This window comes from Tachysurus vachellii, chromosome 14 (genome assembly GCF_030014155.1).
Source record: "Tachysurus vachellii isolate PV-2020 chromosome 14, HZAU_Pvac_v1, whole genome shotgun sequence".
NCBI lineage: Eukaryota > Metazoa > Chordata > Actinopteri > Siluriformes > Bagridae > Tachysurus > Tachysurus vachellii.
Window position 1 is genome coordinate 18,417,520 of NC_083473.1, and position 7,250 is coordinate 18,424,769.

The window sequence follows — 7,250 nt, forward strand, 5'->3', positions numbered from 1 at the left end:
TCACCAAATGTCTTCAGCTGATAACTTTAACAGCCTTTTACAGAATAATTGTTTCCTGTTTTCTATTTAAAGAAAGAAAGCAGAACTAAACCAACAATGCTCATTTCAGTCATTTGTCCAGCTAAAACCTCAGAGGAGCTCAAATATGACTATTTGAATTCTCACAGGCTTAGAACCCTAACCCTAACCTGGCCCCATTAATTGGATGGAAAATATCTTGTAAAGAGCTGGAACATTTTGGTGCCTTAAAGTTTGTCTCTCTTGAACATGTGAGTTGGCAGAGTGAAACTGTTTTTCTGCAATGTTCTGTTTTTTTTTTTCTGTGCAAAATGGATCCATTTAACAACCAATCTAAATCAAATTAACCATTTTCCTGACTCTATGCCTTATGAAAATCTCATTAGAAGCAGCAAAGTATAGCAGCTTGAAATATACTGTATTAAAGCTAGCAAATAGGTGAGGTAGCCATGTAAGTATTAAATACATCTCCATAAATGCTATAGAAACAGAAGAAGCAGAAGACAAACCCCAATCAGTGAAGCAAGCAAGAATAAATGGGTACTAAATACTCAGTGGTAGATTAGGAGCACTAAATCAAACGAACCACTATTTATCTCATAATCCATAAATATGCAGTTCTTTTTACAAAACTGTAAGATCTCTGCTGAAATAATTATCACAGACACGTGTCTTGTCATCTCTAACAACACACAAACACATTGCAGGCATTGATAATTTTCCTATAACAAACAGCATGAACCAAAAAAATGTAAGATTTATTTAAATGATTAGTTAGTAGTGGAAACTCAGTCCTTTATTAGCATTTGTTATTGGTTACATTCTGAATAACAAGTCATTTGGTTATGGAAGAGCTTCTTACTGTATGGGATGTCATAAAAAGGTTTTCGTCTCATACAGACCATATGCAGAAAATATCACCTACGTTCATAAGCAATATAGCATCCTGTGAGTTCATATGCAGAAAAGAAAAAAATGTTGATCAAATAAATTGCAAGTACAGATTTTTGCTATATGGATTGCAAAACAACAACTACAACTGTAAACTCCAGAGGCGTGAACCTGTACAGAAAATACAATGAAAGACATGCAGGAAGACATGCAGACATATGAGCAAGATTATGGTACACATGGCAACACAATAACAACACTACAATCAACACTGGAGCTTATATAATGCTGCTAATCAGTGTTTAAATAAGGCACAGGCTCAATACAACGAATTAACAGTAAGTTTCTAATTCAGAATAATGAGATACAAAATCAAAATAAGAACAGAGTAAGTCAGAATAAGGGGGCACGGTGGCTTAGTGGTTAGCACGTTCGCCTCACACCTCCAGGGTCGGGGTTCGATTCCCGCCTCCACCTTGTGTGTGTGGAGTTTGCATGTTCTCCCCGTGTCTCGGGGGTTTCCTCCGGGTACTCCGGTTTCCTCCCCCAGTCCAAAGACATGCATGGTAGGTTGATTGGCATCTCTGGAAAATTGTCCCTAGTGTGTGATTGCGTGAGTGAATGAGAGTGTGTGTGTGTGTCCTGCGATGGGTTGGCACTCCGTCCAGGGGGTATCCTGCCTTGATGCCCGATGACGCCTGAGATAGGCACAGGCTCCCCGTGACCCGAGGTAGTTCGGATAAGCGGTAGAAGATGAATGAATGAATGAATAAGTCAGAATAATTATATACTAAGTGAAACTAACAACTTAAGTCAGAATAATGAGAAGCTAGTCATAATAACAAATTAAGTCAGAACAAATAGATATTAAGTCAAATAACAACTTAACAATTCAAAATAATGAGATACTAAGTCATAATAACAACTTAAGTCAGAATAATTAGATACTAAGTCATAATAACAACTTAAGTCAGAATAATTAGATACTAAGTCAAATAACTTACCAAGACAAAATAATCAGTTACTAAGTCAAATAACAACTTACCAAGTCAAAATAATCAGTTACTGAGTCAAATAACAACTTACCAAGTCAAAATAATGAGATAATAAGTCATAATAACAACTTAACTAGTCAAAATAATAAGATACTTAGTCATAATAACAACATAGTAAGTCAGAATAATAAGATAAATAATATTGTTAAGATTTAATATATGTACATATTAAGAGTTATAGTATTTTGTTAATGATTTAATGATCATTAATAATTATTAAAAATTGTAAAAGGAGCATTTTAACAGGACTTTTTTTTTGCTCATGCATACTCATGTCTGATTCCTCACACATACACACACACACACACACACACACACACACACACACACACACACCATTACCATTAACCGTATCTGTATCTGTTTAGTGCTCAGATCTGTTTTTGTACTCACGGCTGCAAGGCTTAAAAAAAACAGCTGCTGGAGAAAGTATTTTTTTTCATTCCCAAAACATAATAACAGATAATTTGCAGTACATTATTTTATTGACCTCTTTAACCAGACAATTTTCTTCTATCGGATGTAACTGATTAAGTGAGCTAACTACATTTAAAAAAAGATAGCTAATTCTACCATAAATGATAGAAAACTATAGGGATATAATTTATACTCCTGCATTTGTTCGATTCTGGAAAGATCAGAACAGTTCTCTGGACCCACTAGCAGAATCCTTTATAAATTTGGGACATGCTTACAGTGCTGCTGTGACTCAAAATAAAGTCCTTCAAGCAGCATGTCTTAATAATGATGCATATTTTTTTTTTCAGGATGGGGGTTCAAGGTTCGATTTCTGCCTCTGCTCTGTGTGTGTGAAGTTTGCATGTTCTACCTGTGCTTCAGGGGGTTCCTCTGGGCTCTAAGATTTCTTCCCCCAGTCCAAAGTTGTGTGCTGTAGGCTGTTTGCATCTCTAAATTGTCTGAGTGTGCGTGTGATTGTACACTGTGTTGGTTTGCACTCTATTCAGCTTTGGATAGATGGATGTTCCAGGAAGACTGTTTTTTGGTTTTTTTTTTTTTTTAGATATAAATCATCTATAGATTCATATTTAAATTTATAGAATATAGCGAAAGACCTTTTGATAACGGTGAGGAAAAAAGATGCCCTAATCACACTCATTATGCAATAAATCATGACTATTACAATCAGCTAATATTTATGTGACAATTATTATTTTATTAGTAGTAGTAGTAGTATGAATTCATTTTTGGTGGGAAATCCCTGTACATTCGCCAGTCTGTATGAAGTTTATGGAGCAGTATAATAATGTAATAATGTTCTCTTATTCATTTCTATCCATAATATATTTTTGTATACAGTATATTATGACTAAATAAATTATGACAAATATATTCTCTAAATTGTTTTAATATAGTTTCAACATTTCTGGAAAATTGTGTGCAAACACCATATGCATTGGTCAAACATTTCATCATAGTAGCGATAACGCCGAAAGATTTCAAATGAGGCATCGATCGAGATCCGAAGCATAATAAGAATATTAATCATCAAAAGACCAAAAATTTGTACATCATGGTGTCTTAGATTAGATGTCTGAAGTTGTTTTAGCAGTCATATTTCTCATAGTTAGACATATAGTGTGTGGCTTCTGTCTGCATTGTTAGACAGACACGCTGGTCAAAGCATACAGACTTAACACAAAGCTGCTTGAAAACCACAAGGCCGAGCACACTTAGCTTCAGGCCACACCACAAAAGCCCGCTGTTCGCCTCTTCTGTAAGCGGCACGCACCCAAAATGTTTAGAAAATAGCAGCAACATCCAAAACACACAGTCAGCCCTGCTGCTGAAATATATCTCAATTTCCTTCATCCTTTTTTGTACGTAACGAATTAGCAATTAAGTGAGCCACTGATGCCATGTGGTGCCTTGTGCACACTTCCCTTTTATATAGAGTCTAATCTCAGCCGGTGATGTTTTACGAATGGAGAACAGGAAATGTCTGCTGTTAGTGTTGCGTGTCACGCTACACACTCCCCTTCATCGGGTGACTGTTGTTCCTGGGGTCGCCACGGCCGCGTCAGGTTTAATGGAGCTGTCAGGAGAAGGTAAGGTGTGTTGCCAGTCAGTTTCCAAATAATTACCCTTTCCAACAGAGGGCTGATTGTGCTTCAGCTGTGTGGTCCTAACACTGGGCACAGCCTCTAGCCAAAATGTGCAGCTATGATACAGGTTGAGACCTGTACAATGGGACTCTTCAGTGATTACTGGTAATATGACTGTGTCCTATGTTTGGTGATTTTTTTTTCTTTCCTTAGAGTCACAATGAAAGGGAGCTTTTGCTTTTAAAGCACAAACCATAGAGTTTGGAATGCTCGCTTAAACAGCCTCGCTTCCTGTACCAGGCTTCCAGGAACACACACACATACACACACACACACACACACACACACACACACACATACACACACACACACACACAGATCACATAACCCTGCACTAACCCCTACACACTCGGCTGTCCATTAGCGTTAGTCTTTCTACTTCAGAGGCTGTGAATGTGTGTGGTGTAGGACAGACATAAATCTCAACACCTCACTCAGGATATGTATCACTGGCGGCTTTTCTTGGGAAACAGGCAGGACGGAAGAGGCCACTCAGTGCTGGATTACAGAGGAGACATTACTGATTATTGCTTTCCTACATTCCCATGGTCTTCTTCCAGATCAAAAGCGCTGACTGCACTGATTCATCCCTCTGTATAGACTGGATTCTTCTAAATCCGCAAACAACGCTGACTCAATGTAACATCAAAGCACACTATGATGTTAGGAACACCTTGGGAAAGGTCAGTCTGGTGTGTGTGTAGTCCAGCGAGCGAAGGTTACGGGGGCTGACTTTAATTTGTAACTTGATATGAAACAGTTTGATCACAAATCATATGATTTGAGTCACAAGAGTTGCTATGAATTGAATGAATGAATGAATAAAAATTTTCGTCAAAAAAAAGGAAAAAAAAAGAAATCAATAGTGTGTCGTCTATAATACCTTACTAATGAGCAATTACAGTGAGCTCTGAAAGGCTCTGAAAGATTTCATGTTTTAGACACTTTATTTGGGTCATTTTTATTATTATTTTTATTATATTATATTTTAGGGGTTTAGGGGTTTAACCTTCTTAACTATTGATGAAGATGTGTTTCATCATTCATAAATTCATTCCTTCATTCAATTCTAAGTTTTTTTTTTTTAAGGAATTCAAATCAGAATGAATTTAGAAGTAAGAAATAAGTAGTCACTTAAAAATAATGTGACTTGGCAAAACTGCTTGGTTTACAGAGAAAACAAACCAAAGCAGTTATAGAGTTAGTGTGTGTTTTTGATATACATACATGTAAGCTACACTATATGAATGATGTTATGGTTAGTCAAAGTAGTTCAGAATGACAGGACAGGACAGATCAAGCTAAATGTCCCTGTTGTCTTGATCATCAGGTATAGTGGAGATGTGACCAGTGCAGGTGAAGATGACTGGCTGATGGGATTGATGGAAACATTTACATTTATGGCATTTACATGTGGTCTTTGAGGACAACAATCTCCAAATCAATACACAATTGTCTGACTGTATATGACTGTAAAAAGGACATTATTCATAATAACACTCTAAGGTATTGATAATAAATTAAAATCTCACCCTCCAGTGTCACCCAAATGAGGATGAGGTTCCCATTTGAGTCTGGTTCCTCTCAAGGTTTCTTTGTTTCCTCACCACAGTCACCTCAGGCCTGTTCATTGGGGATAAATACAAACACATCTGAATATGTCTAATATTAATCTGGAACCTTTTGTAATATGTTTCGTCAGTTCTGTAAAGCTGCTTTGAAACAATGTCCATCATGAAAAAGCATAATACAAATAAAATTTAAACGAATTGAATTGAACTGACTTTTTATTATTAAGGGGGGAACGGTGGCTTAGTGGTTAGCACATTCGCCTCACACCTCCAGGGTCGGGGTTCGATTCCCACCTCCACCTTGTGTGTGTGGAGTTTGCGTGTTCTCCCCGTGCCTTGGGGGTTTCCTCCGGGTACTCCGGTTTCCTCCCCCGGTCCAAAGACATGCATGGTAGGTTGATTGGCATCTCTGGAAAATTGCCCCTAGTGTGTGATTGCGTGAGTGAATGAGTGTGTGTGTGTGCCCTGTAATGGGTTGGCACTCCATCCAGGGTGTATCCTGCCTTGATGCCCGATGATGCCTGAGATAGGCACAGGCTCCCCATGACCCGAGGTAGTTCGGATAAGCGGTAGAAAATGAGTGAATGAATGAATGAATGACTTTTTATTAGATGGCCTTAACTAGAGCTACTTACAGAAGTGTTTTTTCAGAAGTTTCAGAATAAGAACACAATAGTCTAAAAACTCTGTTAGGAGGAAATACAGCAAGAAGAGCACACAGATTTTTAAAAGTATTTCAGAAAGAATTATTTTCATTGAATCTGCTGTTTGGACATTTAGGGGAAGTTTGTTCTACCTGGCAGGTGCCAGTGCAGAGAAGAGTCTTGATGTTTGGCCTACCTTGTACCCTGAGAGATGATGGGACAGGTCAAGCAGTGATGGATAATCTGTCAGAGCATGGTGAAGTGTAGGGAGTGATAATATATCTGGTGGTGATAGACCATTAAAAACAGCAGGAACTGACCTGATTCTCAGTCTGTGCTTTCATTAGCTTGGGGATGTGAGCCAGATGTCAAACTAACAGACACTCTTCCTTTCTCCATAAATGCCCCCATGCTTGAGTTTTGGTCTACCATTCAATCCTCTGTGATATCCACTGATATGGACCTTCTGGGATCCATTGAAGTATCTAAAAAAAGTGATGAAACACATTGTGCTGGTAGGATAAAAAAAGGTCTGAGTCAGATAGATACTGATATCAGTCTTTTGTGGCCAAGTTGATTGTTTAGCCTGGAGATACGGACAGATCTGTGATAAAGTCTACAGCTGTATTGGCATTGCAGGCCTGGAACAGGAGTTTGGCAGCAAGAAAACTGTGGTAATATAGTATCATTTGTGGTGGGTACAGATGTATCTGGTTATGTTTAGCTTGGTGTGATTTGTTTAGCTGTTTTGAGGCATTCAAGTTTCTTGTGGTCTCTGCAGAAGACGGTCTTCATATCCCTCAAGCGAATGTCGACACTCCTCCAGTGTGTTTCACTGCTAGCAGTTCCCTGTATCTGTCATCAGTTTTCTTTTCTGTGGTGTAGAATTATTTGCAAAATATGCAATGGGGTGCATCTTCTACAACAGTAAGCATTGTAAAAGCTTTA

General features: G+C 38.0%; 1 long non-coding RNA gene across 1 annotated transcript; it reads right to left on the minus strand.

Moving 5' to 3' along the window:
* Positions 1-255: 255 nt before the first annotated feature.
* Positions 256-6,016, minus strand: LOC132857056 (uncharacterized). The gene is made up of 3 exons (XR_009649478.1): positions 5,872-6,016; positions 5,620-5,710; positions 256-1,607 (listed from the first exon to the last, which is right to left on the minus strand). It is a non-coding gene; the product is annotated as an uncharacterized LOC132857056 (long non-coding RNA).
* Between the last annotated feature and the right edge of the window lie 1,234 nt (positions 6,017-7,250).